This window comes from Crinia signifera, chromosome 8, assembly GCF_055691185.1.
Source record: "Crinia signifera chromosome 8, ASM5569118v1, whole genome shotgun sequence".
NCBI classification, from domain to species: domain Eukaryota; kingdom Metazoa; phylum Chordata; class Amphibia; order Anura; family Myobatrachidae; genus Crinia; species Crinia signifera.
The window spans coordinates 111,449,289-111,461,848 of record NC_139224.1 but is presented as its reverse complement, the minus strand read 5'-3'; the positions used below and the strand labels follow the sequence as shown (position 1 = coordinate 111,461,848).

Below are 12,560 nucleotides of genomic sequence, written 5' to 3'. Positions count from 1 at the left end.
ACAGTACATACAGTATTGTGATTTTTTTAATGTATATTACCGTTGTATTTTTTTTTAGTTGATATGTTTTTATTTTATAATTAGATTTTTATATGTATGTATTAAATAAATTCTATCTAAGATAATTATCCTGCTTGGAATACTTTCGTAGTGATCCTGTTTCCTGCAAAATAGCGCAGAACTCTGCGGTCCAAATTGTGTACTGTGTATAAGGGTGCTATTGCAGAATGATGTGGATATGGTGTACTACTGGCATAACATGTATAAGGTGTACTACTGTGTTTCATACAGTGTTTTACTGTCTGGTTACATGAATAAGTGGCACAAATGTGCGACATGACTATGACACTTTCCTGCAAGACTATGCCCCCTTTTTAGGACATTTACAATATGGGAGGTGGGAGGCGGAGCACCAGTGATCTTTCAAGCACAGGGCAGCATAATGTCTATTTAAGGCTCTGATTGACCACATCCGTTTATAGTATCTACCAGGGGAAGTGGCATCAGATCTAAGTACCTATTATGTGAATCTAAGTGTATTAATCATAGCAATGTATTTTCACCATATTAGAGCTACCATGTAGGGCCACCATCAAGGGGTGTGAGGGTGGGGGTGGGACTGTGGGTACTGGAGTTCTGGGCCTGGACATAATTGGGGGCCATGGCCAGCAGCCAGGCATAGACAGCTGGAGTGTTTCAAAACTGGCGCTGACCACAAGCTAATAGCAACCTATAGGCTGTACCTGTCCAGAAACCCAGAAGTGTGCCCGCTGCCTGGAGAACATACAGTTGCCATGACTAGAGATGAGCCGGTTCAGATTGGGGGAATCTGAGCACTCCCGAACACCCCCAATCTGAGCCCGCTTCTGAGCCTGTTTGGGGATTTCCGCCAAGGTTTGGAGCACACGTCTCCGGAGCTCGGGAGATCCGAACCCTATAAAGGGTGCTCACTGCTCACTCGCCCACCCGCTTCCCGCTGCCTCTGTTCCTGTGCCTCAAACTCATACTCTCAGATAGCTGTAGTAGTTTTAACTACTACAGTTCCTTCTGTGGTCCAGTCCAGTGGCACTGACAGTCTGTGCATGTGCCTCATAGTTAGATACCTGTCCTGTAGTAGTTTTAACTACTCAAGTGGCACTGACAGTCTGTGCCTCATAGATTAGATACCTGTCCTGTAGTAGTCCTGGGGCACTGACAGTCTGTGCCCACTTTAGTAGTTTTAACTACTACAGTTCTGTAGTCCAGTACAGTGGCACTGACAGTCCATTTGGGTAGTACTGCACTGCTGCTGCATAAGTGCATACTACCGTTAAGTACACTGATATATTGCTGATTTAGTCCAGTCCAGTGGCACAGACTGTAAAGTCCATGTTGGTAGTACTGCACTGCTGCTGCATAAGTGCATACTGCCATTAAGTACACTGATATAAATTGCTGATTAAGTCCAGTGGCACTGACATTAAAGTCCTGTGGTACAGCCGACAGTTGTATAACCCTTGACAGCAGAGTGTACACTGTAAAAAAATAAATAACGATTTGTTTAATCTGATTTTTTCTGTCCCTGCCATGTATGTGTAAAGGTACACTACTATCCTGTGCAGTCCACATAATATTTTTCAAATAAAGGGGTTAAATAAATTATATGATCCCTTTAATTTTTTCTGTCTTTATGGGTACACTACACTCCTATGCCACCAGCATAATATTTTTCATATAAAGTTTTTTTTTTATTGTTAATCCTTTTAATTTTCTGTCACTACCATGTGTGTGTGTGTGTGTGTGTGTGTGTGTGTGTGTGTGTGTGTGTGTGTGTGTGTGTGTGTGTGTGTGTGTAAGGGTACACTATTATCCTGTGCAGCCTGCATAATATTTTTCAAATAAAGGGCTTAAATAAATAAAAAAATCTCTTTAATTTTTTTCTGTCTCTGCCGTGTGTGCGTAAGGGTGGGTTGGGATCGTTTGGTCTACAGCAAGTTGGTCGACAAGCATTAGGTCGACACTGTTAGGTCGACATGGGGAAATGTCAACATGGTACTAGGTCAACATGGTCCTAGGTCGACATGGAGAAATGTTGAATGTGTAAATGTCGACACAAGCATTAGCAGTGTCTAGGTTGACAGTCAAAAGGTCGACAGGGTTTTTTTCACTGTCTTTTGACCCAAATGTTGACACAGTCAACATGGACACAGTTTTCAGCGCACCGCATCCCCTCGCATTGCTCACCTCGCTCTCGCGATGCTGCGCTTGGTACACTATGTCGATCTAACAGTGTTGACCCAATGCTTGTCGACCAACTTGCTGTAGACCCAATGACCGTATCCCGTCAGGGTACACTACTCTCCTCTGTAGCCTGCATAATATTTTTCAAATAAAGGGGTATCCCTTTAATTTTAAATAATCCCTTAAATTATTTTTTTTGGTCTATGCCGTGTGTGTGGTTTAGGGGTACGCTACACTCCTGTGCCACCAGCATAATATTTTTCATATAAAGGGGTTATTTTATTATTAATCCTTTTGATTTTTTTGTTTCTGCCTCATATCAGTGCCGTTTGATCCTCCCTCAGATTTGTTTTTAAATGTTGTCTTTTATGGTTATATTTTGGTTAATTATTCACATTTGTCTGTTTGGGCAAGCTTGGTATGTCAACTTTAAGTCTGTCCGCTATGGCGACTGCACTGTGGTGAGCATTTCTGGTCCCCATGGTAACCGGGACGCCTCGCCGCGCAACCATGCTGCTGGCTCGCCGGCATGATGACGTGCATGTGCTGTGCGGTCTCCGCCAATGCGATGATGCTGCTGGTGACACGGAGAGGATGCTCCGGCTCCTGCACTTGGAGTGGTTGGGAGTGCAACCTCTCCAACACTTGTAAGGTGCGGAGCACCATCCTATGCTGTGTCTTTGCGGCAATGTGTAAGCCGCTGTTTATGGTACATTTTTAAATAATTGTCTCTTTTTAAAAAGTGGTAATTTTTCAATATCGGAGTGCCCACATTTGTCTTTTTTATTTATATATATATATATATATATATATATATATATATATATATATATATAAATCCAAACTTGAAGAAAGGAGCCAAGCACGGCACTGCAGGTCTTTTTAAAAGGTGGTCTTTATTACCTCAGCGTTTCAAGGTTTTACACCCCGTCGTCAGGAGGAACATACACTTCTGACGACGGGGTGTTACACCTCGACGCGTTGAGATAATAAAGACCACCTTTTAAAAAGACTGCAGTGCCGTACTTCAGGGGCAAACGCAGGATTTTCAGAAGGGGGTTTCCAGAGGGGCGGAGCAAAGCATGGAGATGGACACTTAGGTGACCCAGTATATACCGGGTCAGTTAAAGTATTAGAGATAGACCAAATGTATATAAATAATAATAATATATATATATATATATATATATATATATATATATATATATATATAGATATAGATATATATATATAGATAACAGCAGTGTAGACCCCTGTGCATGGCAATGTATTGGGGCCCCAGGCCCTACCTATCCTCCAGCGGTAGGGGTGGGGGGTGCTATGAGCGGAAGCTTTGATGTCCCGCGGGTGGTAGGGGGTATTATATCAACCGCTCAGCATGTAGGGCTCAGTAATTTCCACTAATTACCCCTTTACTGCACAGATGGTGGGAGATGAGGTGGGAGATGAGGTGGGAGAAGGGGGCATTGGGCTGAATGAAGGGGCCCTGATACATAACTTCCAGGGTGGTAGAGGATGTTTAAAATGCAGAGGAGAGGTGTATAGTGGAGTGGGCTTATTATTCATAATTTTCTGGTGGGAGGACAGCTTGCTTGACTGCAGATATCTCCAGTTTCTAGAAATAGATTTCTTAGATTTTAATGGAATTAAAAACTAAAGAATCCCACCTACCAAATGGTATTGGGGACTAGGGGATCAGAGTTCAGGAGGCAGAGCAATCTGCCAACGAGAATATAAAACTACATACCAGGTGTGTGGAGCTGGAGCAGTAACCAGCTGCTGGAAGGCTGATATCTCTGGTTCTGGGCACAGTAGAAAAAAGCTTCTAGTGTTAATCAAAGAAGGAGACTCCTAGCTTTTGGAATATATCCTCAGAAAAACTCTAAGTCAGACAGAACCTGAAATATCTGACTGGGGAGGGCAATTAACAGGCTCTGATGGGGACCACTGCTTTGAAGTCAGATATCTCCGGCTCCCCAGGGCCGATTTTTAAAATTCTTGTACCCATGGAAAGAGGGGACCCTCAGCTTTCAGACTAGGGTCCCCAGATTCCTGGGGGGGGGGGTTCTGGGTACTCAGAACCCCCCCTGCGTGCGCTACTGTACTTGGCTCCTTTCTTCAAGTTTGGACCCTACTGGATTTATACTATTAATGCAAGGGCATGTGCCAGTCCATAAAGACTATATATAAATACTGCACCTTGATAAAGAGGCTGCACCAGCCTTGAAACGTTGGTCACTATCCAGTCGTCTGGTCTGTTTATTTCTACGAGTGCCGCCGTCACCCAGCACCTATCTATCCCGGAGACCTACCGGGCATTGAAACGGGGGGCACCGTGTTATTCCAAGCAAATGTGTGCAATCCCAGCGGAGTGCCGCTTCACCCATCTTTCTATATATATATACAATATATACACATATATACAGTGTTATTTTCAGCAGGCACTCAGTTCCTGAACCTCTAATAAAATATGACATCATCAGGAACTGGGTTCCTGAACCTGTTCTGGGCCTAAATGTACTTTCCAGGAGATAAGTTTTCCTATAGTGTGAGTGAGGGTATGCATTGAGGTGCCTCTTGTTCACTAGTTCAGATTTTCTGGTTAGAACGACTGAACATTTGTGTTTGTGTTTCTCTTCTTCCCCTTATGAGAGCCGCTACGTGGGAACAAGAACGAGAGAAAGAAAGAAAGAAAGAAAATGTGTGTAAACAGAAGTTCAGCTCCATTCACCTATTGTTCATCTACAACCTAGGAACTTTCCTAGAGCCCAACAGGTCCCAAGTGGCCCCATAAAGATATGTTGGCTACATATAACGTTCTCAAAGGATCATTGTTTAACTATTTAAACTATTACTGCGTCCCAGGTGGTGACCCCATAGAGTTAGGGACCTGTTTGACAAGAGGTGACCTGGACGATTGGTGGGCAGGCCAATATCACTGGCCAATGATATATTAACAACCTCTTATTGTGTGCAATTTAGAGCCACTTTTCCCTGACACAAACACTTTACAATGTAATTAAGAGGGTGCATTAATTGATACATGCCATTTGACGCATGCACAGAAAAGCCCCAGAGGTCCTTCTTTCACAAAGGACAAATCAGGAAAGCTGTACTTGAAATTTTCTTCAAGCATACAACATTAAGAAATCCCACTATGCATGTGATAAGTGGCAGGAGGCATCTGTAAACTCATATCTGCCCTAATAAACCGTGCAACTACTTCTATGCCCATAGATTGTATTTATCTACAGAAAGGCAGGTGCGGGATCGCCCTGGACAACAGAGGCAGAACTCTGGGAGGCAATGGAGTCATCTGCCGCCGGGCTCCTGCTCCCAAGGGGGCACCTCTCCTCCCCCTGGAAGTTTAAATCAATTATTTAAAAGCCAACGATATTGCTTCTGTGGCTGAGATCTGAAACATATCTATCTATCTATCTTTCTATCTTTCTGAACAGAAATATATATTTTATATAAGGATATATAGGGTTGTGTGTGTGTGTGGGGGGGCACCAATATATATCTTGCCTCCGGGCAACTGGAGCGAACTTACACCACTGCTGGACAAGTAAGCACTGCAGTAGTAATATAAATAGCCCTGACAAGTAAGCACTGCAGTAGTAATATAAATATTATAACCACGTGTGTCTAGCAGATTAAGCTCCAGGTGCTGCTGTGCGATAAATTAATGTCAGACAAAACAGAGAACCGGTTCTGAGGATTAACTAGGAGGGTGGTAGGTGTCAGATTCAGTGTAAATACACAGTCAATAAGGCCAGAACATACAGAAGAGTTTAAAAGGCTTGTGTTTCCTGCAGGAAGAGTAAAGGATGGTAGACAAGCTGTTAGTCTAAGAGCAGGGGTTGTTTAGAGACTCCAATCCTCAAGTATCCCCAAAAGGTCCTATATTCAGTAGGGAAATTACTGAGCAAGTAAAACATTAACTCATCTGTGCATGGTTAAAGAAACCATTACCTGTTATTGTACTTAAAGTACTTGTCAAATAAGATGAGCAGTGTAGAAATGAGTTATCCAAGTGATGGAGTTTGGGGGTGGTCGCACAATCAGAGTGGTCAGGCATAATTCTCTGTCTACCTCCCAGCTTTCAGTGAATGGATGCCAGTAGGCTGACTGATGGATGGTTGGTGTTAGCTGCGATCAGCGGTGGCTTCCCCTGCACAGGCTGACAGGGAGTTCCAGTGCTCCTGTCAGCCTGTGTTGTGTGGGTGACAGCTTCCGCCGGGTGGTTGTTCGGAAAACGGGAGATGCCAGGTATACCTGCGCTCCCACAGGTGATTCTATTTTGCTGGGGGGAATGACTGGTTTCTCAACAGCCTATTGGTTCCTTCAGCCCTTTTAAGGGACTCAGTCCAGCCCAGTCCCGCCTCGCTGGTGATAGTTTTGTCTTTGCAGGCCCCTGCACTGCAGTTTGTTTCTTGTCTGGCTTCCCTGGCTTATTCCTCTTTTCTTCATAGCCGTCAACTTCTTATTCCGGCCGGACTCTCGCTGTATCCATGGACTCCTGCTGCACACCTGATTCTGTACAGGTGTTTGTTTCCTGTATTCTTGTTTGCTATATCTTTATTTCACTTGTTATTTGTTCCATGCGGATATCCTGGGTGGTACAGGGTACACTGCAGGTTTTGCGCTGATACTCGCTGTCCAGTGGGGTCATTCTTTATTTCGGTACCTTCAGTACCATCATGTGTTTTGCTCTGGTTTGTGTGGTGTAATATTTTGTCTTTTCCTGGTTTATTATGTTTATGTTTGCAACTAGGTCACTTATGGTTTGTGACGAGGTCACTTATACTGTTAGCTACTCCACCTCCCTTGTTTTGGCTCAGGAGCCACTAGTTAGTGTCTTTACCCAGTTAGGCCCTTACTAGCTAGCTTCACCTTTTGACTGTTTCTGAGGGGTTTCCAGTACCTTGTTTCATCTTAAGACCTGGTGGCACTGGAGTTGGGGCAGACCTAATTCGCCCCTTCAAACGTGGCTACTATAGGCAAAGCCTTAGCGTTTGCAGATACAGGCAACCCCTCAAGACAGATCAACAGAGACAGCGGTCACAGCTGCAGGGTAACATCTGGATTCATAACAGCTGGTTATCCACCAATTAGAATGCTGACAGACATTCACTACATAAAAGCATGGTTGTGTAGGGGTCCCTGTGCATTGCTTTGCTCAGGGTCTAAAATGCTGGAAAGACAGCTCTGTCTTTTCTACCACACATTCCTGCAGTTCATATCCTGCTGTAGTGACTAGTGGGAGCCATGGACAGTGGGGTGTACTGTATTACACAAAAGCAGTTTAAATTGTTACTGACTGATGTGGGTAATCTGTGCAGAGATTGGCATCTCCAGTTAGAATCACCTGCACTTTATGCATACTTCAATCTCACCGAGAGTAGTAATAGTGTGAGATGAACAAGGGGACTAGGGGATATGTATCAAAGCCTAGAGAAATATAGGAGAAATAAAGCACTAACCAATTCATTTAATTTTTCAAACACAGCCAGTAAAATGAGAGTTAGAAACTGATTGGTTATATCTCTACTTTATCACTCTCAATGCTTTGATACAGTATTTACCCCCTAGGAGATATGCAATAGGTGACTAGAGGAAATGCACAAAGTAAAGTAAATTGAAGGCTTTTCTCACTATTAAGAATTATCTATTGATTGCTTAAATATATAATTTACAAATGTGCACAGACCCCCACTTTTTGTTTTCGATTCTTATTCATCATTATGTTTTCAGATTTACCAAAATCACCCTCAAATGTTTTGCTTCTTATTCGGATTTTTGTCCAGTTTAAAAAACACTGTATAATCATTGATAAAAATCGATAAAACAACTAAAAATCATTTAATTTTTGCAAGACAAAACATGGAATTTGAATTCTCAACCATTTGAAGATTTCAATTGGTTTGGATCCACAAAATTTGGGTGTATTCGGATCTAAAGATCCAATTTGCACATCTCAAGAATAAGCATTATTAAAATGTTATCAAATTTTTCTAAAACACTGTATACAGTTATGTTATTTTCAATTGAATGTTTCTTTAAATTGCTAGTTTATGTTTTTCAGTTACCTGGTAGCATTATACCTGCTTCAGCTAGGAAATCGTTCACTTTAATCTCATGCTGTTTGCCTTGTATTGACAGCACATTTTCCCTGTAATGTCATTCCTCTAATTCCAGAATACTATATTACACCACCAATGACCTGACATCTATTTGGCTCTCCCAACGGCACTGTCCTCTGACTTTGCATTCCTCTTATTTGGAAATAATTAATTTCATCTTGCGTCACATACTGATATTTGATCCATTGGTTTCAGTTCTACATTTTGGAGGTCATTCTGATTGACTCACAAACCTGTGAAATTTACAGCTTTGCAAGTCAACTAAATGCCACCCGCACAAATGCCTGGCCCCTGCATGAACGCATATTCCACCCACACGCATGTTTTGCATAAACATCCATTTGCATCGTGTGTGTATGTGTATTCGATGGCCGCCGAAGCCTTGGAACGGGAAGAGGGCAGGCAGCTGACATCCGGTGACGTAAGCTGCCCATCCCCGGCACCTGCGTCACGAGCGAATTACTATGGGAACGCCCAGGAGAAGCTGGGCACTATTAGCATCACTATTTAGCATCTAAAGTCATTTTCCATTTACATACAACATACAACACTTCCCGAAGTGAAACAAGTTTTTTCAGGACTAAAAAAAACTAGAAATAAAAATTAAATTATAATACCCAATTAGTCAATCAGTATCTTAGTTGAATGGCCGATGTATCGATAGATCATCGGTTCACAGATATATCATGTCAACTATTCAACACAGTCGAATAGAATCTAAAGATATATGAGTGCATTGTTCTGTATGTACGGGCAATCCACAACCACCCGTACAGCAACTGTAGGAGATGGAGGTGATTGACAGCTCAATGGGTAATGTGTACCCTCGCACAGGTAAGAAAGTAAAATGAAAATAAAATCACAAAAAACTCATGTCAACCTTTTGCGCGTGTCGATGTTTTAGCAATATTGACCTTGTGCATGTCAACTTTTTGTTGTTGACCTATTGCCTGTCTATCTATCCAGGTAGAAAAAATGTTGGTGGAGCGCTAAATGAAATAGATCAATTGAGTAATTACAATGGTTAATAATTTATTAATTGAAAAAAATAATCAATTAATATATAACAAATTAATATATGCACATTAAAGTATAAAATACAAATAATAATAAGTGTATTGTGCAATATTAAGCTATAGGTTAATTGGACATTGGAAGTTGTATACTTAGTTTTGTGGAGTTCCGTTTGTCCTAGTAAAGCTCTATGGAATATCTTGTGCTCCTTCTCCAGTATGGATCCATATATGATGATGAATGAGGGAGTCCATCAACTTTGCAGGATTTTTAATGATCGCTGGAGGGTAAATGCAGTCCTCAGATTTGAGAGGTGTCCTCACGATGGTGCAATGATTTGTAATCCACAGTATGCAGGTGGTGGTTTCCCAAAAAAGTGCAAAAATTTCCAATGGGGATCCAGGGGAAAAGAGCTGCTTTGATGGGGATTCAAGGCATCTGCTATTTTTAACAGTTTTTGGACAGTTTTTTCCACAGGAGCACACAGGTGGCAGTTCCTGGAAAAGGGACCAATCTCCAAGTACAAATCACTTGAAGAAGAGTCGGGCACAGCGATGATTGGCTGCTATCACTGACAATTTGCTGGTCCCCTCCTCTCCTCACTCCGGATTGCCTCACGATTGCTATCATTGAATGCCAGCAGGGTGAGCCATGCAGAATGCAAGACAGCCACAAGTGAGAGGCAGACTCGGGAGGCACGGCTTTGTATTGTGCCCGTGGTCCGCCTCTCACAGCTGCACAGCGGCTAACAACCCTCCAAATCAGCACACCGGTAAGCAGCCCCAACTAGAGAAGGGGACAGCCAGGGCCGGATTAACAATGGACCTCATGGAGCTACAGCTCCAGGCCCACTATCCAAATATGCCCATTTTGTAGCTGAGGGATGGGGCTTTCCAACAAGCCAAGCCCCGCATCTCTGCCCCCCCAGGAACCAGAGATAAAGCTGGAACGTTTTCTCCATAGGATAACATGGAGTTACCCACCCAGTTTCAACGGCTGCCAGTTCCCTCTCTGGCATCACACAAGCTCGAGGTTGATCTTTTTCGAACCCAAATCGCTGGGCCTTCAATCTGATATGAGGATGGTCCATATGGGTTAATTGGTTCCAGAGATATTGCGAGTGAACCGATTTTTTCATTTCTGAAATGTAATTTCATGGCTGTTCATGTTGTTTGAGGGTAGATTTCTCTGGAACCAATGGTCCAGTTTCACGGGACCAAAATCATTTGAAGCCCACTCAAAAGTTCTTCAATATGATACTGGTCTCATGTAAATGGGTCAGTTGATTCCGAAGCTATAGCCGGTTGGTTAAAGGGGTGGTTGTGTTAGTAAAAGTGGGTGGTGTTCTCCCCCACTCACACCAGAAAATGCAGGGACTAGGCTGGTGTTAAAGAGGCCCTGCATGATCCTGGGACAATATTCCCCAGTAAGTCCCTACATTTCGTGGTGTGAAAGGGGTATTATTTCAAATAGCTGGGACCTGCAGTGCTCTGAATGCAGCCAGGCAGTCCCTTGCTCTCTGCCCGGCTGTCAATGGCTGTCACTTCTGCCCGGCGGCGGCTGTCCCCCAGTTACCGCAAGCATGTATTCTCCCTTGGCAATGAGCATGTAATCCCACATGGCAACAAGCATGGAACCCCTGGCAATGAGCAGGGAACCCTTGGCAATAAGCATGTAGGTAAGCAGCACTTTTGTAGCATAATTTTTAATAGGCATTATGGTTTTTGGCCTAATACATAATGTACATTATGGTGTGTGTCTTAACATGTAATGGGCATTATGGTGTAAATTTTTAAGGCACGCTTTTGGCGTGCAATGCCCCTGTTTATGAAGCATATTGTGAATTTTTGCTCAATTCATTTGGTATAGTGTGTATCCATGTGGCAAAATGTGAATTTTGAGTCAATCCGTGTGCCGTAGTGTGAATTTTGGCTCAGTCGGTGTGAATTTTGGCTCATTCCATATGGAATAATGTGTAAGAATAAGTACAGTATAAGGGGTTACTAATGTGTTGCATGATTTGTATAAGGGGTATATGGTGTGGTAAACATAGATGACCACATAAAAGGTGCTGAAATGTTGTCTACCAAGTTTTTTGTGTGTGTGTGTCTGTGTGTATGTATGTTTATATGTATGTGTGTGTGTATATACAGTATGACTTGCTATCTGGACACTGGAGAGCACATATCCACAGGGAGCACTAAGTAAATTTTTCATATATTTTGGACAGTTGTGGTTGAGATTACATTGCATCTCCACCCTTGTTTAATTCCTACAGAATCTTTAAAGGTCACTGCTTATTATCTGTTGGATTATCCAAATTATTGTTGGAAATATGTTATATGTGAAATCTGTTTTCCTGCTGGAAAATAAGTGTCCATTTATTGACACAAGAATTATCCTCTAATAGGATTCTACCTTTAACCTATATGCAAAGGTTTAGAGAAAAAAAGCAAAGCTTTCCCCTGATGAAGTAATTTTTGACGAACCGCGTTGGGATCTCTATGGTTGGATGAACAGAATCATGAAACTATTTGTCTCTGTCTGAGAAATAGAAATTCTTGTTGAAATTTCAATTATTTTGTCTGCCATAAATTGTATTTAAAGGGTGGTGGACATAGCGCACTCTATACTTTATATATATATATATATATATATATATATATATATATATATATATATATATATATATATATATATATATATATATATAATAAAGTAGAAATGCACGTCACTCCGGGTCTGGTGTCAAACAAAGAAATTTACTGCGCAATGTCTACGCCGTTTCGGGCTGGGCCCGTCTTCAGGACATTGTCTAATGTCCTGAAGACGGGCCCAGCCCGAAACGGCGTAGACATTGCGCAGTAAATTTCTTTGTTTGACACCAGACCCGGAGTGACGTGCATTTCTACTTTATTGTATACGTTGGTGAGAATTCGCCCTCAGCACGGGCACCTGGGCAAGTAATATAGCTGCCCCTGTCAGCGGAGGAGTTGCCGGACACCAGCCATTCTATATATATATATATTTATACATACAAGTAGAATGAAGGCACTCCAAAGTCAAAGTCAATGCAATAAACAACTGCCAGGGTGCTGCATGCAAGGGGGATATGCAGATGTGGTAATCGTGGCACACACTCGCTCTTATGAAAAAAGAAGCTGGGTACCTCCGTGTACC

At 42.4% G+C, this 12,560-nt stretch overlaps 2 protein-coding genes across 6 annotated transcripts in view; one reads left to right on the top strand and one right to left on the bottom strand.

Annotated features, from left to right (window-relative positions):
* The window catches only part of LOC146026374 (dimethylaniline monooxygenase [N-oxide-forming] 2-like), a 149,410-nt gene that overhangs the window by 13,293 nt on the left and 123,557 nt on the right, over positions 1-12,560 (top strand). The gene's annotated exons all lie outside the window — the stretch shown is intronic.
* The window catches only part of LOC146026373 (flavin-containing monooxygenase 3-like), a 52,916-nt gene that overhangs the window by 31,863 nt on the left and 8,493 nt on the right, over positions 1-12,560 (bottom strand). The window contains exon 1 of one of the 4 annotated variants that reach the window (XM_083156991.1): positions 8,313-8,462. The exons of 2 other annotated variants lie outside the window; for them this stretch is intronic. The gene's annotated coding sequence lies outside the window, so the exon portion shown is untranslated. Of the gene's footprint in view, positions 1-8,312; positions 8,463-12,560 lie in introns of those variants that run through there. One more of the 4 variants, XM_083156993.1, reaches the window with a different exon arrangement.